The sequence below is a fragment of the Rousettus aegyptiacus genome, unplaced genomic scaffold (assembly GCF_014176215.1).
Source record: "Rousettus aegyptiacus isolate mRouAeg1 unplaced genomic scaffold, mRouAeg1.p scaffold_m13_p_4, whole genome shotgun sequence".
Taxonomy (NCBI): Eukaryota; Metazoa; Chordata; class Mammalia; order Chiroptera; family Pteropodidae; genus Rousettus; species Rousettus aegyptiacus.
The window spans coordinates 158,810,661-158,835,004 of NW_023416307.1; the positions used below are offsets into that span (position 1 = coordinate 158,810,661).

The window sequence follows — 24,344 nt, forward strand, 5'->3', positions numbered from 1 at the left end:
GTCTTTATTTTTTCCTTAAAATATACAAGGCGAACACTGACCTGATGGCAACTCGTTGGCCTTTGGTCACTGTTTGTTAACCTGCCTTCCTTTGACGGTGACGTCAAAATCCTGGGAGTGTGGGGCCTGGGGACCACTGACAAAGGGGAGACTCTGAAGGGAACTGCCCTCCGTTTGGGGTGATCGATGACGTTTACATTCCTCGATGACATGCGCAGTTAGAAGGGCGATTCTGTACTGAACGTTCTAAAGACTTTGCTTTGCGACTTTGACAAGCTGCCATGTGTCTCTGCGTAAACACGATGAGAGAAAAATGCACCCTGATTTTATTTATTTTTTTCTGTAGTTGAGAGCAGCGATGCAGGCCCGCTTCGGAAGGCCTCTTAAAAAGTGTCTTGTAGCAAGCAAGGAACACTTTATGCTAATATCAGCCCTTGAGATCCTCACGACAGGAAACTTAATTTCATTCAGTCTACACCTTTAATAGGACATGAAGGTTCTCTGCATAGTTACTTAAACTATATAACAAACCAAAAGAGGCAGACACGTAAATTTTGCAGCAGTGTAGGTTAGAAAGAAATGTGGCAGAAATAACTGAGAAATGAAATATCAGAATATTGGAATGAAGTAAGGTATTTTCCCAAACCTTGTCAATTCCAAACCTGCTTGGCAGAAAGAACAGAATCCATTTATCTAAGGCATTGAGTCCCCAAAATTCTCATTTTTACAGGTGGGAAAACTCAGCCCGATGAAGTTCCTCAGTTTTGCGAACACCTCACATTGGCGAATATTAAAGGGGAAAAAAAAAATGAGACTGATACGCAGTCGGAGTCTGTTTTTCCTTCCCGTTCGTTCATGTAGAGATGTAAGTCACAGAGTTATGAGATCATTGCAGATGATGCAATTCGAGACCCTTTTCTTAGAAGTGAGAAGGTTGATGCTGGAAACTTCCAGTTGTGAAAGCTTGGTGGGTGTGGGTGTGGCTAATGCAGACCAGGCCCCCCCCCACCGCACCAACACAGAAAAGGGGTGAACGAAACGTGACTAAACAGCATGCTTTAAAAACATCTTACGCCCATCTTGATCGAATGGGAGAGAATTCTGAAGGGGGCACAAAGGAGCAGAGCAGTGAGGCACACGTGAGTCTCAGCCAAGGACGTGGAGACGCAGAGACACCGCGGGCTGGACGGCGGCACCCAGGGGTGGCGGGCCAGGCGCGGATGCCACAGCAGACCCCGTGCCGCAGAGAAACACACTGGCAACGCCTGAGCAGAACACGCATCCCCCAAACCCATGAAGAGAAACTCTAGGAAAACCACGCGGAGCGGCCCGAGGAGGAGCACGGACCTGCGCCCTCCGCCCTGGGCTGCGCCCCCGTCGCGGAACCGAAGCCTCTCGCCGCGCCAGACCGGAGAACGTACCGCGAGCGTGCGGGGAACTAGCACTGGCACCCACAGCCAAGCGAAGCCCTCCTGGGGCACCATTCCCATGGGGGAAGAAAATCGCACATCGGTTCACAATGTAAACTTTAAAATTATATGAGGAAAAAATAAACCACCACCAAAAGACTCAGCTTGGATCATAAAAGGAGCATGCAATGCGAGCGCTAGAAATAAAAGACTATGCACACGTATAGACAAGAAGAGCATACAAAACGATTTTCGATAAAAGGGAATCGAATCCCTAATAAAACAGAGGAACATTGCAGTAAAAGAAACGCAGAAAGATACACTGAACAGAACGTCTAGAAATTAAAGCCCCCGGGGCAGCCGGGCGGAGACTCGGTGCTTTCCAGGGACGCGCCGGCCTCCGTGTCCAGGCGGCGCGAGGACCGCCGTCCCTCGCTCTCGGGGGCGCCGGCCGTGGCCACGCAGCTTCGTGTGCCGATGACGCATGAGCAGAGAGGGCGCGCGCCCTGCCTGGAAAGCGGCTTTCGAGCCTGGTTCCCGATCCCACAGAGGCGCCTTCCTTTCCTCGGCGGCCGTGCGCTCGCTCCCTGCGGGCGAATCCACCGACACGGGCCTCTGGGTGGGTCACGAGGCCGCGCGCCCACGTCGCTCGCGCTGGGCGCGGGATGCGAGGGAGAGGCGGCTCGTGTCGTGCCGGCCCATGAGCTCAGAGCGCCGTGAGCTAGTTAGCGCCACGTGAAGAAGCTGTCTCCACGGGTACAAAATGGGAAGTGGCAGATGAAGAAAGAATTAAAAAGCTGGAGTCGTGCTCAGAGGAATCTTCCCAGAATGCAAAACGGAGACGGACAGAAACAGAGAAATGGAAGGAGAGGGAGTTGTCGTGGGTAAGGGAAATAGAGGGCCCCGAATCCATCTGCTTAGATATGCGGAGAAGGACAACAAAAAGCAGCGTCAACAGAGTCAATACTCAGAAACGTGAAGAACGAGCATTTCCCAAAATTGAAAAAAGACACTGTGTCCTCGGAGTGGAAAGTAAGGCCTCACATGAAGAAAACTAAGCGTAAACGCGTCGGGTATTTCCTGACGGGGCCACAGGGCTCTGGTTAAAGCAAACGGAGAAACAAAGACAGACCACGTGAAAGAAGATCATTTCAGGGGGAAACACTGTCCACTAGAAATTCCAAATCCCGTTTAACATCATTCGAAAATATCGGTAAAGAAGGGTATTTCAGGCTAAGAAAGATTAAACGGTTTTCCATTAGAGGCCATGTTGATACGCTCAGTAGCAGGAACTTGAACTCCAAGGAGTGGGAGGCCAGACGCAGAGATGAACAGAACCGTGGCGGGGTGGAGGGCCGGGGAGAGAAGGAGCAGTTAGGGGGACCGTTTTATAAACCGCATGAACGTCTCACCAATGTACTGCTGTATACTTGAAACTAATAACTGTAAAAAATTGCTAAATTATAGTCTATGTAAGTTAAGCCTTGACTATATTAAATATACAAATAATAATTACTAACTGGAAGAAAAATAAAGTTTAACTAAAATGCCATGTAGATAACAATAACCTGGAACTTCGAGTAGTAGAATTAGAGTTAAATTTTTTTAGATTTTAGTACAGAACATTATCAATGTCGGCAATGCTAAGTTTAAATTTTAAGAGAACCTACTTAAAATGAAATAGAGTGAGAAATCCAAAATAATAGTTAGGAATGCTGGAATAAAGAAGAGTCAGCCCGTTAGAGGCCAGGAAAAAAGAAATATACAGAAACAAACGGCTGGACATAAAATATGCAGATGCAAAAAAACCAAACACAATATATGCAGAAACATAAAACCTGACACAGAATAAGACAGTAGAAAGCATGCTAAATATTTCAGGATTCAAAGTAAGTGCAAATAATTCAACTCCCTTGATCAAAGAGAGGAAAACAGGAAACGACAGCTATGCGCTACAAGCGGGAGCCAAGTGCTGGAAACGAGGTGGAGAAGACACCCCGGCACAGGCGGCTTTGAACGCAGCAGGCCTCACTCATCCTGTGACGGCGGAGGTTTCCAGGTGCTCAGGCCGAAGGGGCCCCGATGCTCGCCGGTGGCCGGCATCCTCGCCCCAGCGAGGACCATGGCCTGTGCGGCCTTCGTGCTGCCTTCTCCCCGCTTTCCTCACGGGGCCTCGGACAGCTTGAGTAGCTCACTTGCTTATTATGCCACCCCTACTAGAAACCGAGCTCAAAATCTGGGGCACGTACGCTTCGCAACGCCTGCAGCATCGCCGACCCTAACGCAGACCCATAGAGTTAGATCTTGATAAACACTTGCAGAGAGAGCAAACGACCCAAAGGGCCCTGCTGTCCTTGCCGCTCGCTGGCCACAGCATGATCCAGTGCCTACCAGGAGGAGCGCAGAGCAGCAACTCGGCCAAGTGGAGCAGGTCACACAGCCCTTTCCCCATGACTAAGATTGAAAATGCCTGCTCAATGTTACGACGTACAGTATACTTCACGGAATCACTCAATTATCTTCCTTATTCCCTCACTGTGATCTTAATTTCAATTTTCGAAGACAAAGACAAAGGTAAAGAGAAAAAAAAAACCCGCTACTATGTCCATAAGGGGAAAAAATCGTAAGTGATGAAAAGGACGGACCATGGTGCATTTTCGGGTCGTGGCTTATTTTCTCACTGGTGGCAGCTTAAACTGCATCCGGAAGCGAGCAGAGCCACGCGTTAACGCCAGGTCCCCAGGACGTGGCTCTGACGTCACCCTCGCGGCATGCTAATGGCCTCTCCGGGCACAGAGGACGCTGCTTCTACCTGTGAAGGCTCGGGGAGTTCCGAGAGAAGCACGGAGAACAGAAGGCACGTCCCCCCGGGGAGTGCCCTCCCTGCGGTCTGGTCTCGAAAGCCCCTCGGGGGCTGATTAGGTCCAGCCGGTGCACGTGGAAATTCCTGGGGTAAAGACAGGCTCTTCAGTAAATGGTGTTGGGAAAATTGGACAGATACATGCAAAAAAAAAAAAAAAGAAGCCGGATTCCCTTCTTACACCGTATACAAGAATAGATTCAGAATGGATTAAAGACTTAAATGTAAGAGCAGAAATCATAAAACTTCTTGAGAAAACATAGTCAGTAAACTCTCTGATATTGCTAAAAGTAATTTCTTTTCAGATATATCGCCTCAGGCAAAGGAAACAAAATAGACAAATGGGACTACATCAAACTAAAAAGTTTTTGTACAGCAAAGGAAACCATCAACAAAACAAAAAGACGACTGTTGGGGAAAAATATTCATTAATGATACATCTGATAAAAGGCCAATATCCAAAAATATAGAAAAAACTCATACAACTCAACAACAAAAAAACAAACAATCCAATTTAAAAATGGGCAGAAGACCTGAACAGATACTTCTCCAAAGAGGAAATACAGATGGCCAACAGACGTACTAAAAGATGCTCAGTGTCACTAGGTGTCAGATAAATGCAAATTAAAACCACAATGAGATATCACCTCACACCTGTCCGAACGGCTATCATCAATAAATCAAAAAACAACAAGTGTTGGCAAGGATGTGGAGAAGAGGGGACCCTCATATCTTGTTGGCGGGACTGCGAATTGGTGCAGCCACTATGGAAAACAGTCTGGAAATTTCTCAAAAAAGTAAAAATGTATCTACCTTTGATCCAGCAATTGCACTTCTGGGTACTTATCCAAAGAAAACCAAACAATAATTCACAAAGCTCGATGCGCCCCTATGTTCACGGCAGTTCTGTTCATAGTAGCCCAGAGACGGGAGCCACCTGAGTGCCCATCAGGAGGCGACTGGATAAAGAAGCTGTGGTTATATCTACAATGGAATATTATATCAGCCATTAAAAAAGAAACCCTATCATTTGCAATGACAAGGATGGACCTAGAGGTTATCATGCCGAGTGAAATAAGTCAGGCAGAAAAAGGTAAATACCATACAATTTCACTGATACGCAGAACCTAAGGAACAAAAAGAACAAACTAAGCGAAAACAGACTCACAAAGATAGAGGGCAATCTGGTGACGGCCAGAGGGGCGGGGGTCGGGGGCTGGGAGAACGGGGGTAGTTGCTGGACGGTCGCGGGGATGGGGAGTGGCCCGGGGAACACAGTTTCATAATGTAACGGCTGGGCGGAGGGCGGGCGCAGAGAAGGAGCCATCAGGGGCATCGTTCTACAAACTCTGTACATGTCTAACCAATGCACTGTATGCTTGAAACTAACAAAACAAAATTGAAACAAATACCTTACTCCATCTCGGCTTATTAAAAACATCTAAGGAATACGTGAAATACATTTTTTTCCTAAATATTTGTTAATTGAGAATGTTAAAAGTCATCTTCCCTGAGAGTCACAATCACAATCACAGAGATGCCACCGATCCCTATACTGAATGACTGAATATTTAATTTTTACCTTGCTTGGGAGACAAGCTGGCCATTCGGAGACAATTATTATACCTTTTAAAATAATCCAGCGTTTTATCTCGAGTGCAGTAGGGGGACGAGAGCTTCCTGGCCCCGCCTCCCACGTCCGCGCTCCTCCCCACGGCGTCGCGGATGCTGCGTTCACTCCACCACCACCCATGCTGCTTTGGAGGGGTGGGTACCACTGTAGCTGAGCTATGTACCCCCAGAAGATACGCCGAGATGCTAGTTCCCAGCACCGTGTTCGTGACTTTGTTTGGAGAAAGGGTCTCTACGGATCCCGCCACGTTGAGATGGGGTCACCCTGGGGCGGCTGGGGCCCTCACCCAGTGACAGGTGTCCCTGGAGCAGGAAGGGAATTCGGATGCAGACAGGTGGGGGTGCGGAGTCCAAGCCAAGACAGAGGGACCTGAGTGACGGGACTACGAGCCAGGGGACTCCCCCCGATCATCGGCCGCCGCCAGGTGCAGGGCAGCAGGCCGGCGTCCCCGGGGGCCTCCGGGCAGCGAAGCCCCGCCCACACTCCCCCCCCACCCCGAGACGCGACCTCCAGAAATAGGGCAGAATAACCGTCTTCCCAGCCACCCCATTCACGGAATCTAAGGGGCAGTGGCTGCACGTTTCGGATCTGTACCTTCTAGAAAGGAAAACAGGCATGGGGTACAGACCGTGAGTGACGTTACTCTGGTTTTACCCTCAAAGACTCCACCATTGCAACCCGTATTTGTAGGACCTACTTCTTATTTGTGTTGAACTGACTGATAAAATGTCCCATCCTGTCAAGCCATTTGGCCAAAGTGCAACAGCCTTTACTTTATGCCCAATACTCTCCATAATGCCAAGTTCCGAAGTTTTTGAAATTACCAAATCTACCTGATCCACAGCAAAGCTGCCACAAGCGTCTTCCTCCAGGGAGATGGGCCACATCTCGATTTCCTATAATCAAGTCTTAATTTACACGATGCTACTACCTTCATTAACTTCGACCTTCAAAACAACATCAAAAATGCTCTCCCGGTATCAATCTGTAAGGAAAGGACCTCGCTGTTTCCGTAGAAACCAAGCATGCCAATCACAGCAGCGTACCTTCAGGGGACCTCCTCCCTGTGGGAGGCTTACCTTTCAGGGCAGTCTGTGGGGCCTCATGCTGTGAGCTACTGTACGCCGATGATTCCTAGAAGAAAAAACACAAAAACAAACAACTAAGTACATTTTTCAAGTATCAGTGGGCTCACACTTAACGCTTCCATTCTAAAATAAGATTAGGAGAAAATGCGAATCTAGCACCGCGGATTTCCAGCTCCATAGGATGGCCGAGAGCGAGGCCAGGCTCCCAGGCGCCTGCTCGGCCAGGCTCTGCCTCCCGCTGGCTGTGTGCTGTGTGACGTGTGACAAGTCGCCTCCACGAGGAGCCCGGGATGTCGTGCGGTGTTCAGACTGAACAAAAGAGACAATGTCCTACAAGGTACATCATGGAGAGTCTTAAAATAATGCAACGGCGAGCAAGGAAGTATGCAACACCCTGTGGCTTTTGTTAGTCATATGAGTCTGCAAAATGAGGGTAACAATACCAAAACAAACCTCTTCCCATAAATACGATATCGTATGTTCTCCCAAAGCGACAACGGTAAACTTTAATTGCAAAATAACTTTTCACCTGAAACTGTTTGCCCCTGAAGAGATAGGTTTTCCCTCTCAGAAAAATATATACACATTAGTAAGAATAAATGTATTTATTCATAGTTTCATGTATATGGGTATGTGTGTATCCGCTAACCAAGTTTCTACTGTATATAACTTGTGAAAAAAGAACGATCTTATAATATTTTTATAATTAAAAAATCACTTAATGTAGATATATATGTAGATTGGACGTTCAGAAATATCTTTAATTATACAAGTCTAGTCTAATTTATATTAAAATATTGCATATTTGATTGGGGTACACATATTATAGTTTCTTGATTAGCCGTCAATGCCTATTAGTTCTTAAGTTCCCGACACCCCCTGCTGGGGGCAGGGCAACCCATCCCCATATCAGGTACCCGACTACCTGTTCGATTTTAAGAAGCAAAGGAACAAAGGTGTGCTCTCAGGATTGCTAAGAGTCAGAAATGTAATTTTTCTTTTGTCCTTTCTTAGATACTGCCCCAAAATAAGGGGCCATAAATGATTATGACAATTGTAAAGAAGTAGTTCCTATTAAGAGGAAAAATTCCTACACTCAGGTTAACAATGAGTCCTAAATGCATCACCATTTGTCCTGTTTTGGTGTATGCAATCACCGGCCCAGCACGTGAGCTGGCTGCGGAAGTTCATCACGTAACGCAAAGCCTGCATTTATGCTTCTTATGTTAAGTGTCTGTTCTGATAATCTAAAGCTCTATTTATAGTTTTTGGTACCATAACCCTAAAAAAAAAACAAAAACAAAAAAAAGAACCTTTGGTCAAGGTTTCCTGTTTCTGTTCAATCATCACTTGGAACTTGGCACATATATTCTTTACAGAGTGAAAGTGACTATGATATTCACACAATGAAATGATACAGACCTGAAATGAAAGCTTAGGCTCTAACTTTATTCATTAACTAATAACAATATCCATCTTGGTTAACAGCACAAGCCCTGGGACAGTGGCCTGGGACGAGATGCCCATTCGATTACATGCTATGCATGCGATCTTGAGCAATTCATGGACATATACCTCAATTTCACCGATAAAGTAGACAATAACATTATTTGGCCTCAAAGATCAACTGAAAATTAAATAACGTGATGGAATTTAGGCGGTATTCTGTTAGTGGGCACTTGGTGCACCATGAGCAACATTACCTTCTTTAGCAGTGGTCAGAGAGCTTCAGAAACTATGGACAGTCTCGTGAAGGACAGCTGTGCACACAAAAAGCAAAGCCGACTCCTGAAAACAACACTCCCTACCGAATACTTGCCCATCGCCCGAGACATCGGGCCCTCAGTCACCCCTCTGACTTGTGGAATTGCGTGCAGAAGGAACCCTTCCCTGTGGGATGGGCTAAGACCACGAGGGCGCCAATCAGCTTCGTTAGCTGCCTTGGAGCCACGGGCAACGCCAAACGGAGTGGGGAGCGGAGGGAGGGGCGGGCAGTGAGGACGTCCCGGCAGGTCCCGGGGGAGCCTGTGCATGGGCGCCGGCCCGCCTGGAGACCTACCCTGCGCACTGTGTGGTTCCGCCCCTGCCTGCAGCACCTTAACCTCCGATGAACACGTGACCCCCACGAGACAATGAGGCCCGTCCCCTGGGGGAGAGTCCGAGTTGGAAGCGCGAGAGTGGGGTTACTGGCAAAGACGAATCTGTTGACAGAATCAGGGGACGAACGACATTCTGAGAAAACCGAGTTGAGACAAGGCACCCTTACTCCCGATCCGGCTGAGAAATGAGGGAATGAACCCAGGACGAGGGTGTGAGAAGGAGCCCGTCTCCCACTCCTCAAGTCGAGCCCTCAGGAGGTCTCGTTTTGTGAAGCTTTCTCTTCTTGGGCGGCCCTCATTTGCCCAGCACATGGTCTCACCGGCCCTTCTTACGGGAGCTGGTGGTGTAGGCCTCTGAACGGCGGCTGGTTAAGAAATGACCTTTCTGGGTGTCTCCTATGAAGTCTCAGCTTCACGCCCGAAGAAGCCGAGGGAGATGAACAACAGAAGCAAACAAAAATCACCCCACCAAGCAACCTTTTTGCAGGAAAATCTCCATATTCAGATTTTCCTGGCTCACAAATATGAATCACAGTCAGAAGTTCCTTTACGATGATGGGCCAATAGTTCTTATATTTGCATTTATCGACTGACTCAAAGAAATTCACTAGGAGAAGAAAGAGGACAAGGTCCCTGACTTCATGGGGTTTCCCGTCAAAAGAAAACTTCTCAATCACACCCAAACAAACAAACAAAAATCATCAAAATGAATGCAATAGAGCAACACACTATCATTTCTGAAATAATCCTTTTAACGAAACCACAGCTTTTCAGGATCCTAACGGAGCGTGTGCTCCTGTGACGTTCGGCATGTTGCTGGCGTGACACTGACCGCCATGTTTGTCAGCCACGCCACACACAAACGCACGCCTTCCCCTGAGAAAATGGGCCCTGTCTTGCCTCACTCTTCAACTTGAAGCTGCAGAGACTGGTCCGACCTGGTCTACGCTTAGTGAAGAAAATCAGCTTAAAAACCAAGTTAAAGTAAGGAGCACGCATTACAAATAAGCCTCATTTCCACGGTGTATTTTCATGACGGCTCTTAAAGGAAATTTCCGATGATGCCTCACTAGATATTACAAAGTTCTTCATTTTATAATTAGGAATCGTTTATTCGTTTCTCACGGGGAGGGGGGAGGGGAGTTGACCTGTCATATTCTTGTCAGGGAAAACAGTGATTTAGTTAACACTCCCCATCTCAGACATGCTGGTCCAGGCAGAGAGAAGCTGGGTACGCAGACGCCCAGCTGCAACGCCGGAAAGAACCCCGGAACCCGCCCCCGCCCCCCAGCGCATTCTGAGCTGGTCTACACCGGCAACGCGCCATGCGACCGTCACGGTCGGCTCGCGGTCGCCTCTCCCTGGACAAAAGCCCGAGGTCGCTTCGTCACCTCCATGACACGCGGCTCCCGTGTGCATAAACCGAGCGTAACCGCTGTCTTTCCCAGCTCTGCAGGTCTCGCGAGGCAGAAGGAGCTAATTCCACATGAAGAACGGTGCCTGGTTCGACATGTGCCCAAATCATTTTGAAATCACTGGAAATTCATTACTTTTTCCGACGTGACATCCCTATTATGTACCTACTATTACAACAGTTCTCAGTTACGGTTTAATTTTATCCCACGTGGAAATAGACAAGAAGTGAGTACACGAACACAGGAACACACGGATGAGCCTCCCCATGCTCAGACACAGTGGGTCCAGGCGCTGGGAACGAGGCAGCTGCTGTCAAGCCCAGTGCAACGCCTTTCTTCCAACACGAAGGGCCCACAAATCCACAGCGACCCGCAGAGCCCTCGGCTCACAGCCGCTGGCAAGAGGCTGCCGATGGCAGGGCCTGGGGCGGACAGAATGGCTTCCTCGGAGAAGAAGAAGGCCGCCCTAGACCTTCCCCGGCACCCCAGAATGAAAAGAGGCTGCGTGTCACTGACTCGGGACAAAGCGATCCTTCCCACGTGACGGGTACACCCCGAAAATAATTCCAACGAAAATTTTCCGAACAGCAGCTAAGACCTCCCCAGTCCTTCGGTTCTCACGGCCGTGGGATGCGCGGTCAGCAGGGGGAGTGACGTCCCCCCTCCAGGGTCTCTCACTCTCACGGGGTCAGACGTGAATCCACGACGTAAGAACGGCCGTGGGTGGCGAGTCTCCCGTACGTGCACGTGACCTCCTGCCCATCGCGCCTTGGAACACTCAGTGGGTAACTTGAGGACGGGCTCTGCAGGCAGATTTGAACCTGAACTTGACTGCTTACCTGCTACAGGAAGGCAAGCAAATCGTTCCAGCCCTCCCGACCTCAGCTTCCTGAGCTGCAAAGCAGGAATAGTATTAACTACCTGGCAGGGTCTTTGTGGAAATAAGCTGAGGGAATGTGGGAAAAACACCTGGTCCTGTAGCAGGTCTTCGGAAAATGACAGCTGTTCTCATTACTGTTCGAACACGAGAAGGAAGCTCTAGGAGAGGGGGGAAGAGGCCCATTCGAACCCTGTCCTTACTCTAGCAGGGCGTTTATGTGAAGGGCTGTCCCTCACGTCCGCGCCCCGATGCACCGAGTCATCGATGGCCCCTCACTAAGCAGCACGCATTTCGTAGGGGCGTTTACTTCTTTCACGGGTAGCTGAAAACTCAACCCGAATTTTCTGTGGGAGGTAAAGGTCACGTGACGTTAAATTATCCGCGTTAATTTCCAGAACTTCCATTAGCTTTGCTGGACATAATTTAGTATTAACATCCGGGTTATTAAACTAACATGAAGAAGAGATTACACTTCGGCGCATTTTTCAATGGGAAATGGGATGCGTTTCTAATCACGCCATCTCGCTACCAGCAGACAAATGGGCATCTGCTTCTTTTATCATTATCACGAGGGATAATATCGGCCACAGAGATCGCTAATGGGTCCCCCCCACACACGCAGAGCAAACAGCAGCGCCACACGCCGCATAACTGGCTTCGGAGTTATTAAGATGTAATCACATCCTTGGGACTTTGCTGGGCGCACTTACTGGCATTGCTAGGATGTGATTATCTCTCGGTAACAAGGGTCCCCGCAGTTTCCACAGAGTGAGAAGAAAAAGCCATTACTGTAGGGAAATGTGTTATTTATTTTACTGAAACATAAAGCTGACACGATTGGAGCCAAGGAGAGTGGCGGTCCCCGCCGAGGGACAGTGTCCCGCGGGGTGGGAGCTTCCCCAGCAAGGTCACATGGGCCCCGTCACCGCGGAGAGCCCGGCTCGAAGAGCTGCTTCTGGGGAGACTAATTTCTGGGGACCTGACTGCAAGATAAACAGGGGGAGAAGCATGGGAGCCCAGAGCCCCACGATCTGCTTCAGGGCGAGGGGGGCCGGAACTGCAGGCGGGGGGGCCTGAGGTCCTGGCCTCCACACACTGTCCACGGCCACATGTGAGGGCTGGAGGGGCTGCAGACGGATGCTCCGGGGTACACGAGGTCCCAGGACGAGCTACCAGGGGCATCAACATGGGGACGGCGCACGTGGATTTAGAGTTAGAGCCAGCGAGAAAACTCCTCAGCCCAACTCACTGAGAACGGGCATTCTGCGATCTCCCTAACTCGCACAGCTGTACCGAAGGCAGTCTGCTCGAGTCTCCAGCTTCTAATCAAGGAATTGGGTGAACGGCCTCCTCAGAGTCACTGGGACAATGAAACGAAACGCTGAGTCCACGGCATCCCGTCACCCCAAAGGGCAACGTTGGTCGAGGACCCACGATCTCAGTTTGCTGCAACGAGCCCGGAACTGCACAGGCGCAGAGGCTCGCAGGAGCCGTCCTCAAGGAATCTAAAGCCTTAAGGCGGGCGCAAAGCTGTCCTCAGGGTCCGGAGTTCAGGACGCCAGAGCCACGAGTCCTGTGGCTCCACATCGGAGATCGTTCGTGGGAGGCAACATCTGGGCAAAGCCTGGGGCCTTTCTGGCTATGGAAATGGGGGTGGCGCTGAGCGGACCGAGGACAGGGAGGCCGCCGGCCCTCCCCCCGTGCGCTGGGCTCCGTCCTCAGCGCAGGCGCCGCATCTCAGCTCCTAACGCGCGCCCCGAGAGACGCGGGCCGCGGGGCGCCCACACCTGCGACCCCTGCGGTTGGAAAGGCGCCTGGCTGCCTCCACCTTTTAGACACAGCGATGGAGCACAATCCCCCAGTTATCGCAGGGCACACCCAGGCGGAGGCTCGGGCGCCCCCTCGATTGTCGTAAGGAAACGACCAGGTCTGGCTAAATGCAGCTCCGCCGTTCCGGCCGGGGCACAGCGCGGCAGGGTCGTGTGTCGGCGACTCGCCACCCCGGGCCCCGCGCCTCCGACGGCGGGTGGGGCGACGGCGGGCCGCTCCGCGTGTCCCAGGGACGCGTGACGCCGGCAGCCCCAGCGGCCTGACGCGTCTGTCGCACGACGGGGCGCGCCGTCCAGATCCCCGGGACCCTGAGCGCGCGAGGACGTCCCACGGGGGCGCACGCCTGGCGCGTGTCCCCACGGCGGGGCGGAGGACGCCTGCGCCCACGCGCAGCGCGCGAAACAGAACGGGGACCCCGAGACGCGACGCTGGAGTGCGGACGGCCCCGGGGGTGCGCCACGCCCCTCCTCCCCTCCTCCCCCCCCCCCCCGACGCCCCGCCCCGGGGGGTGCGCCACGCCCCCGGACGGCCCCCCGCGGGTGAGCCACGCAGGGGGTGCGTGTCCTTCCTACCCGGTGCCGCCCGCGGTCCAGAAAGGCCTGCAGGGAAGGCCTCCTTTAACGACTGGGGCGTCACCTACACGGGGACCTACTTTCGAAGGGAAACGTTCCAAAGCGAAACGGACACCACGGCCTCGGTGGACCTCCGCCGGGAGGCGGGACCCACCCGGGCGACCGCCGAGGGCCGCGGACACACGCGCCGGACCCCGGAATGAACCCCACGGGCCCGGCGGCGTCTCCGGCATCGTCGAGTCGGTTGCGATCCCCGTGCAGAATGAAGGAGCACACTAAGCAGCATGCAGAGGATGAACGAAATAATATTTTATAACACACGAATTGAGCTACACACACAATAATTTCCAGGATTGATTTCCTGTCGACTTTTGAAGCAAATAGCCATCAATTTGGAAAACCATGCACAAGTGTGTGAAGAATGCAAACCTCGCGCTCTCAGCGGGCAAGGTGGCGGCCTTCTTGAAAAGAAGCTGCGCCTCTCCCTCCCTCCCCCTGGCCTCCTGTCCCCCTTCCTCCCCCCAGCCCCCTCCTCAATCCCAGGGCTGCGTAATTCATACCAACTGGAAATTTCCCCAGTTCACTATAAATCCGAGACGGCTTAACCAAACCGCAGGCCGGGCAGTGCCACATTTGAGACACTCTGAAAAACGACCCCGGTGTCCTGTCCACCTCGGCAGGAGGGAACCTGTCACACACAGTCCAGCCGCAAGGCCCTCGGTGTCCACATGGGAGAAACGCTGGTTCAAACCCCACAGCCTGGTCGCTCCTGCATGGCCGGAGGGGACGTCTTGTCTCTCGTAGGGGCAGCGTCTGCGTTTTTATCGTATTTTGTTTGTTTGTTTGTTTTTTACGCCTACAGCACCTGGTCTTCCTAGGCGGTCTCCCATCCAAGTTCTAACCAGGCCCGGCCCGGTTTAGCTTCCGAGATCAGACGGGGTCGGGTGTGTTCGGGGTGGCGTGGCCGGGTACGACTTCTGCATTCTTAAACCAGTGGCCATGTGCGCTTTACCGCCCGGGGCCGGGCACACAGCTTTCACCCCAACGTCGCGGCCGCCGCTCCCCGTGGCTTCCGGCGAGACCCCACTCACTCAGAGGAAGGGACCTCGCTCCCGAAAGAGCGAGTCTCACGGGGGTGGGGGACGGAATCGTCGCTCGCCTCCTGCTTGTGCAGTGAGATGAGCTGAAGCCAATGTCCTCAACGGCCCGCCTCACCCCATAAGTAAATGTCTGCCCTTAACACTCTGCGTCGAGTCACAATTTTCCAGAGAAAAATTAGCTCCGAAACTGTAGGGTGAGAAGTGCTACCTTTTTGAGATGGTACGTCTATTGGAAAACACACACACACACACACACACACACACACACACACTCCTCCTCATTATGCCGTTTACGCAATCCTAAGTATGCAGGCTGCTATGCCGGCATGCGGCGCCATCACAAAACATGAACGTGAAACGTGACCAAACTTTCCGTGCGTCTGTCCTTTGCGCCCAGCTTATCCCACTAGCAGTGTCTCCAAGGTGCACCCGGGTCCCAGCGTGAATCGGGGTCTCTCTTTTTTAAACCTTAAAGTCCTTCCTTATCTGCATGTGTGCACGGCGGCTGCCCGCCCGTCTGCGGACGAAGATTTGAAGCGTCTCCGTTGTTCGGCCGCTGTGAGTGATGCCGCCACAACTGTGTACAGGGATGTGGATCCCTGCTTTCCATTTAAATTTCGATTCATTATTCCTCATTTAAAAACACTGCCTGGCAGCCGTGAAGTGTGTTACAAAACAGAGTAATCTAATGAACATTGTGTCACACGATCCTGCGTGACCTTGCGCACAGGCAGAGATGATGTTTCCAGGGAGAAATACAGCCTCTTAGAGCATTTATCTGCCAAAGCGTACGGAACAAGAAGCGCCTGTGTTGTTGACGTTATTTCTTCTCTCTGTGTGGCCTCCCAAAGTACCTGGTCCCCAACGCCAACCATGAGCGTGAACCCTGAACAGATGAATCCTTCAGTATGTCAAAGCAGATCGCTGTGTGTTTGGGTGGATTACAGTGAAGGTCAGTCGTGTCTCTGAATGTCATAAGACACTGCTCTCTCTTAGAACTCAAGCAGTTGGGTCACAGAGCAGAGCGAGACGCCACCGATTCTGAAGTTCACGCGACCACGACATCCTTCTTTGCCAGGTTGGCCTATTAATTCACAAACAGAAACCTGAGATACGAGCTTTTACAGAAGCAAGATTTCAGAGACAGTCCGAAAAGAGAGGCTAAGTCCGAAAAGAGAATAAACTTAAAGTGGATAAGGATAAAGAAGTAACGGAATAACGGTACAGAAAACACGCGTTACTAAAAATTATGGTAATTACATACAAAGAGTGAAATTTCAGAAGCCTTATAAAGCAGCACCCATTTACACAATCACAGAACCCCACATTTTTTTGGTATTTGCTAAGTCTCGTCACTACGGTTTCAGATTATTTTATCGAACTCTCACTTCTGTGGGGACGGGTGGTCACTGTGTCCTTTGAAAGCCAAGGACAGAAAGTTTTAAATAACTCCCCCAGAAGCCCACGGCTGACAAATGGTGGCGTGAACTCTGAACCCCTCTCTCCGAGGCTCTTGGATTGAAGCTTTTTATGACCGTGCTGCCTAGAATCATTCCAAGCCACATTTCACAATTGGGATGATGCTTCAAACAAACACATGTTTATGAGGGAGATAAGAACTAACGTGCCTTGTGAATTAAAACGGGTCCCGTCAGAGCCGTAAGTGGAGCCTGCTCAGCCTGTGTTTCCCGGAGCCCAGATCGTCCAGGATTTCTCCGTTCTGAGACCCAAGATGGCTCCATGTGGAGTCACCTACCTTCTCTTTCAGACCTCTCCCCCGAGATTCTGATGTTGGCTGTTTTAACTGAAAAAAAAAAATATTTTAAGAACAAAAGCCTATCTAGAATGTTCTAAAGACCGTTTTACTGTTGACACTATAATTATTCTTTCCCCACCCCCCAAAGGATTTTAACTGGTTTATTTATTTTTTTAAGCTTTTATTTCTCAATTGGAGCTGACATGCAATATTACTTTATACCTGTTTTGGGGGCACGGCATAGGGGTTAAACGTTTATATAACATATGAAGTGACTCCCCCAACCTCAATTAGTCTAGACCCCACCCAGCACCATACATGGTCCTTATAACGTTATTGACTCTTTTCCCTCTGCTGTACTTCACATCCCCATGACTCGGGTGGACGTAGAGGGTGCTATGCTAAGTGAAATCAGTCAGACAGAGAAAGACAAGGACCGTATGACTTCACTTACGGGCAGAATCTAAAGAACAAAATAAAACAAAATCAGACTCAGAGATGCAGGGAACGAACTGGTGACTGCCAGGTGGGAGGGTCGTTGGAGGGGGGGGGGCAATGAAGAGGTAGAAATTGGTGGCTACGAAATCGCCACGGGGATGTAATTGTTCTTAATTATAACTACTGTTCCCTTCACAGCAAGTAAACTCTGGGAGAACTTAACGCTATTTGCTTGGAGACAAGAACTCATCGTAACGCGCAAAGAAATTATCAACCAAATGCAGACTCATGAGTTTCCTTCACTCCGGCCCGGCCTGAATAATTTCCGAAGTCAGCAGTGTGCCTGGTCCTGAGCTCACAGCGGTACTGGCTTCGGGACAGCGCATGGCGGCCAAAGACGGCAGCAGGAGCCGACGGCGGCGGCCCCTGCTCGCGAGGCCCCTGCCCGCCGGCACGGAGGAGCGAGCGCGCACGGCCCTGGAGCGCCCTCGGCCTCGCCTCCGCCCGCAGCGCAGCCCCGGACGGCCATGCCCGCGAGCAGGTGCGCAGGGACGCGGTCCCCACAGCGCGGGCGTCCAAAGGGTGTGCACGGACGCGGTCCCCATGGCGCACAGAGGGCCATGCTCGCGAGCAGGTGCGCACGGACGCGGTCCCCACGGCGCTGGCGTCCAAAGGGAAGGGGAGGCGGGGCCTGGCGTCGGAACTCGGGGCGAAAGAACCGCCCTGGCCGCCAGTGACGCTTCTGCTCACGTGCGTCGATGCGCGTTTCCATCGGTGGCTTCGACCGGTCTCTCTCTCCAGCCGACGTCGGCACGTCTCACGGACGGTGACAGACGGCAGGGCCCCTGAAGGCGCACGGGAGGTGACGGAGCTCCACCTGAGCGCAGGTGAGGAGCCGGACGGCAGACGGTGGACCGCCGCGCTCTGCGCCCCGGATCGCTCCCCCCACCCTCCCGGTTCTTGCTTCGGCCGCTTTTCCTTTGCTAAGGCGCCTTCTCCCTTCGTTCTCTGACTCGGACGAGATGCAGAAAACCAACGCGCTAAATGAAACAGAGGTATCAACGCCTGAAGGATGGATTTATTTTGATGGATGCGCAAAATCCGTGAGATCTTACTTGAAAATTGCAGATGTTATATAATTATTTTCTATAATTAATATGAATGAAGGACTTAAGGTAGAGGGACTTAATCTTCTCTTTGAAAAGTCTCTTCTGTCTCAAGAAGCCATAAAGAACACAGGTATTCAGAGCAAAAAACGTGCTAGGCATTGCTCACCCGACTTACTATCATCTTGAATAACTCCAGGTATCCCACAAGTCTAGAATTACAACGGTAATATTTCTCCCCTACGGTACGTATGAATATTAAATAATAAACATAAAATATTCTAGACAACGCTAAAAGCACAGTATACATTTGATAAATATTGAGGAAAATGAATTGTCTTTCCTCTTCCTTTGGCTCCTCCCTCTTTCTTTTGAATGAGTCTCAATAAATGGCGACATTTTAAGCGGTACCAACAGGCAGCGACCAATGAGGACTTACAGAATTACCGTATGATGGCAGGGAACCTGAGGAGCCCCGCCCTAATACAGAGGACCGAAAGCCACGCGCGGGGACGGTCACGTGCGCGCCGTGATGGGCCACGCTGCCCGCGCCGGCCGCCGTGCAGGAAATGCTCCTATGGGGAAGAATATGGAGACGTCCTCCGGGGGCCAGGGCGGGGAAGACATCCCGATGTAAGGGTAGATCGAGCTCCTCCGGGACCAGCTACCTTTGGGGTAAAAACAGTTCTAAGAGCGTGTATTTCCAGCACATTCCATCCGCTTTCCTAAAGAGCGTAGAGGAGAGGACCTGTTCCCATGATGACGTGCGGGTGGGAGACTCTCAGGCTCCCGCGTTACCGACCACATCGCTCCGTCTACGATCAGCAACGGAGTTAATGTTGGCGTCAGTCCAGAGAAACACAGAGCAAGGCGGGAAACGTGCAAAGACCAAGTGCTCTGGACTGAGACCGACGGGTGCCACACCAGAGACTCCTGCACGCCGCCGCCGCCCGCGTCGGATGGCGCTCCGAAACAGCGCCATCTCCTCAGGACACGGGGCCAGCTCCCCGGCCCCGCCGCTGAGAGACGGCGCGTCAGGCCCGGTGCAGAAATTGCCGGCATGCTGTGTGTGGCTGACCGTCTCCCATCTCGCATTTTACAAACTGCATCAAAGCGCGGAGTGTAACAGCTCCAATTTCCTTCACAGCAGCCGCGCTGTGTGAGAAAAATTGACAGATTAACTAGGAAAGAAAAGGCTCCAAAGTCCTGGGAGCTCGGCTGCCCATTAGATCAGAGCTGCAGAGCAGAGAGCGCGGGCCAGGACCGGTGCGCGGCACACGGCGCCATCGGCCGGCGCCGAGCTGCTCACGCCTGCAGGACTCGCGTGACGGGGAGGGGCGCGTCCCGGAACCGCAGCGCCTGCGGCCACGCTCCACCCCCGCTCCGGGCGACGAGCACGGTCTGGAGCTGAGAAGTAGCTGTTGATTTTTCTGAGTCTTTTGGTTATGACTTTGTTGCATCCTCTGGGTGCTAGCTTCTTCGAAAAACGAACTACCCGAACCACGCCCGGTCCTGACATAAATGAACGGTCAGGCTGAACGAAACGCCAGCCGCTTCGCAGACGACCTGCACCGTTAACTGGGTTCAGAAATGCGCACTTGTCGCTGTGACAGGCTTTCGGGCTAGACCAGCGAGCGGTGTCGCCCCGGACGGTCACACAGAAGCCTGCGGCGTGTTTGAGGACCGTGTGCCACCTGGTCCACATAAGCACGCCACAGAAACAGGTGGGTCTGGTCTCACGGTCCCTATGTTAGACAGGACTGACCTAGAGGTCTGAGAGTTTAGATGCTGTGCCTAAGAACAGATGGAATTAGGAAGGTGACAGCGTGCCTGTCTGTGGGATGAGAGAGATTAGAGGAAGGTATGCATTGTGTCAACCTCAACCTAATTTGCATGTACGTTTTATCAGTTTTCTTGAATTATTTATTTTAAAAGTTTGCACTGATATGCATTTAAAAGATAAACATGGATAAATTAAACCTTTCAAAGGGCCACCGCTATGTGCATGTCACTGGGAAGGTGTGATGGATATGAAATGTTTTATGCTGTATGTACAAAGAAAATGGATAAAAATGACCTCCACGGAGACCTTGCCCTGTGCCTCAGTTTTAGTTTTCCCCGAGGAAAAGGGCCGTCATCAGAATATTTATTACAAACCCAATCACTAACGTGTTTATTACAATTATTTAAATTATCAACAACCTATACTTTGAGATGTTTTCCTACAATCATTCAGTAAAATTTGAGTTTCTACAATTTTCTAAGTAAGATAGATAAGTGAAAGAATATGCCTCAAAAATACCTTGAAAAGGGATGACCTTTTCAAAAGCAAAAGTTCATGTCAAATGGATGAATTAATAGAGAACACATAGAAAATGACTGTAAACATCAGAGCATTTAATATCTACTTACTGAAAATTCACCAAATATTCTATCTACAGCTATTTTCATTTATTAATATATTGGTTTTAACGTTAACATTATGAGATGTTGCTGTAAAAAAAGGAAGCTCTATGTCATGCTAAAAAAGATAATCCACATCTTCAAAATTAAATTGTTGCCATAACCCATGGTTTGCAGATGGGGCTGCCCAGGAGTCACAGAGGCCAGCTGACCTGCCAGCGCTCCCCACCGGCGATTCCAGGACTGGAGCCCAAGCCTCCTGAGCCCAGAGCTGCAAGCCTCACGACTGCATAAGAAAACTCCTAAATGGCCCAAGCTAGGCCAGCTCAGGGCCTCCCGGGACACCCTCTGGTCCTGTCGCCTAGAAGCCATCTCACTGTGTCCTCACACGAAGGAAGGGGTGCGAGTTCTCCGTGGGGTCGTTAGAAGGGCACTAACCCTGTTCACGAGGGCCTCACCCTCATGTCCTGACCCGCATCCCAAGGCCCCACCTCCTGACACCATCGCCCTGGGGCCTCGGTTTCAACATACAAGTGCTGGGGGGTCACAGATGCTCAGACCACGGCACGGTGCATCCCCCCAGGCCCTCGGAGGGTCCTCGCTCGCCCCCCGCATCACCACCACTGATGCTTGTTCCGTGGGTCAGACTCTGCACTGCCTACGTTCAGAATACGCTGTTTCGTAACAAACATTTACCAGTTTTTTCCCCTATTTCTGTGTCAAAACTACCCCGCTACATAAAATCACACACTTATTATTAATTGATGGTTACCCATTAAGACGGCAGCCTGGCAGCATCCCAATGGGAATAATGATAAGTTTCACAGGGTTTTTTTTTTGGGGGGGGGGCGGTTCTTTTGTTTCTTAATATTTTTTCTGCAGTTATTTTCGATCATTTGTATCACTCAAAAAAAATCCTCTGTATTGATATAACCCTCTTAGAATTACTAATTATAAATATAAACATAATTAAAAGTACTAATTCATTGTATGTACTTTGCTCATGTTTTTCCTGCATGCGACTTTGAGCAGTTTACAAATGCCTTGTTATCAAGTAACGGCTCTTAGATTTATCTATTTTCTCATTTTGTATTATTTAATAATTTTTTCCCATTATTTTCCTGATTCCTATATCTTTGACTTATGTTTTCTAACGTTTCAAGTTGAACATTAGTTCACTTTATTTATAATATGTTGTATGAGTCAATTTAATTTAAAGCTATGTATTTGCCTGAAAGTACAGTTTTGGTCCTACCTCATGAGCCGACATGTAGCGCTTTTATTTTTCTTACGTTCTTAATACTACCAGACTCTAGTTTATTTTATTTTAATTCTCATTATATCAATGAACATAACAGAGTCATGAAAATAATCTCCCTCACACACACATACACAGAGACGTGCAAACACACTCAATCCCAAATCCAGGAGAGGCCAAAATACCCAAATTAGTTCAAGTCTGAAAACACTGGTGTCTCTAACATTTGGGAAAAGTTAGTGTATTTTTCAAAGACTATGTTCCTGGTACTCGCAACACGTTTTGCTACATTTACACTACAGAGCATAAATGTTCCAGAGAGCACGGTTTTTGTTGTTTGAAAGGACGGAACAATTTGGATCACAGCAGCTTTAACACAGAGAACCATGAGTGCGACATCACACGGATTTCAGGGTCCCTGGCACGGATTCCTCCTGGCTCACTGCGCGGCGGAGTTTCCTGGACATCTGTGTAACAAACTGGCTGATGACTAAGAGGCTCGTATCTCCCAGGAAAGCTAGGTCACGGTCCAGTATTTACCTCTCGACCAGGGCCTTAAAGGACTCTGTTTTTCACTTGTGCTCTATGCCTGATGATGGCTGCCAGTGTTCACTTATGTTAGTACTTCAGGAGGATGAAAGAGACTTTCAACAAACATTTCCATAGCATCCACAAGGTGGGAGGGGAAATGAGGACTGGACACTGGTTCTGGAACCTTCCACGTTCCGCTGGCCACAGCGATGCGTTCAGCCTCACTGTGTGTGGGGGGGGGGCACACTACTGTGCACCCAGATAGAGATGGGAACCAAAGCGCTACGCCAAAGTCGTTCTTTATTTTTACCTTTCGCTTAAAATAAGTGTTTCCTCACGTCATGAAATCCCCCCGTTTTTTAAATTAGTTTCCATGGGTATGTGACGAGAACTTATTAAGTGCTGACACTGTTCCAGATGTGCGTCCTTCATTAAAGATCTTCCACATTCCGTACCTCAGAAAAAAGAGCACCTGAGAAGTTCTGTGACATTTAAGTGAAGAGCAGTTTTAAGAAAAGAAAAAAAAGTATTGCTTAAAAACCACGTTTCTATTCAACTCCTTTCCATAGAAGCAATTTTCCAAACAATTACCTAATCACACGTATTTCTAAAGTGCTCTGAAGGTGAACAAGCTGCTCGAAGACATAACAAACTCGCCGTCTAGACAGCGGACCCAAGGCACACCACCGACTCCGCTCCGCACGCCGGAGCGCTGGGGAAAACCAGGAAACGGCCTTCCCGCTGAGGGGCCCACCAGGGCGTCCATCACCTGTCCGCACCGCCGCCGGTGGCACCCCGCCCCCCACCCCCCGTCACGACTTTCTCGAGCAGCACGCTATGCGCTCCTGTTACCTCGGAGGGCAAAAGACAGATTGGCAAAGAGTCATTAACAGCCCAAAAGGAAGAAAGCCCGACATTCCCGGCGTCGCTGAAAGGCTGCTTTCTGCTTCTCGTCAAATACGTTTCTGTTTGATCTATTTCTTCAATGGTTCCAAGAAAATAATGAAGCAAATTAAAATCAATATAAAATTACAAATCAAAATGCTATCCCAGGGTTGACAGAAAGGCAGAGGCGAGAGTATTTGAAATCAGGGGAAAGAATCCATCATTGACTCAACGCACCACGCGCTGCTTTCTGAAGAGACTGTGACTCATTCCCGCTGCTACCGCAGTCAGGGCAGGTTGGATCGGGAGCAAAGAAACAGCCTTCAATTAGAAATTCATTGAATTTCGTCGGCTCCAATAAGACATTAGTGTTATTTCAAGGGGCGGGGGGAGGGTGCGTGTGTTTTTTATTCAGTCTGCTTCTCCGTCTCTGATATTTTCATTCTAGGCCACACGCCTCAGCTGTTATGTTTTATTCTTTAGGAAGGAAAAAAAAAGTGTGAAAAACAGGAGGGTAAAGTCAAGGGAGATTTTTTTGTTTATAAATCAAACGTGAAAATTTCAAAACACATTGACTGCTTTGAAAGACAGGTTGGATAGCTATCATTTGGGAGCTAACCGGATTTGTTCACTCGAGCACTTTCAGTAAGAACATTTGATAGCATTTCACCTGCAATCTTTTATGTCTACAGGATAATAGAAAATGAGTGGGAGCAAAAAAAAAAAAGAGCAAGTCCTGGGTAAAGGGTTACGAGGCTTTCAGATCCAGGGATAATCACGGTAATTTTAGTTAAAACGGCAAGGCGCGCCTCGAGCCCGGCCGGTGCTCCCTATGCCACCGGGAAGCCAAGGACGCCACTGCCGCCGAGAGCGCGCAGAGGGGCCCACGCGGCCAGCGTCAGCCACAGCTGGCGGCATCAGGGGAGGGCGAGGGCGGGGGCGGGGGGGGGCGGAATGTGCTGCGGGGAAAAGCGGGAAGGCGCCCCGTGTGCTCTCAACGTCTGCCCGGGAGCTGCGCGAATCGGAGAGGGTGCTGTCTGCTTTTGGGGACAGCGAGTGCCAGACGTCCCGCGCTGTCTGC

General features: G+C 50.4%; 1 protein-coding gene and 1 pseudogene across 9 annotated transcripts in view; both read right to left on the reverse strand.

The window, feature by feature from the left end:
- CNTN4 (contactin 4) overlaps positions 1-24,344 on the reverse strand; it is a 637,177-nt gene that overhangs the window by 482,481 nt on the left and 130,352 nt on the right. For 8 of the 9 annotated variants that reach the window (XM_036220058.1, XM_036220057.1, XM_036220056.1 and 5 more), the window contains one exon: positions 6,982-7,036. The exons of the other annotated variant lie outside the window; for it this stretch is intronic. The gene's annotated coding sequence lies outside the window, so the exon portion shown is untranslated. The remainder of the gene's footprint in view (positions 1-6,981; positions 7,037-24,344) is intronic. 9 annotated transcript variants of the gene reach the window in all.
- Positions 14,640-14,758, reverse strand: LOC118601894 (annotated as a pseudogene).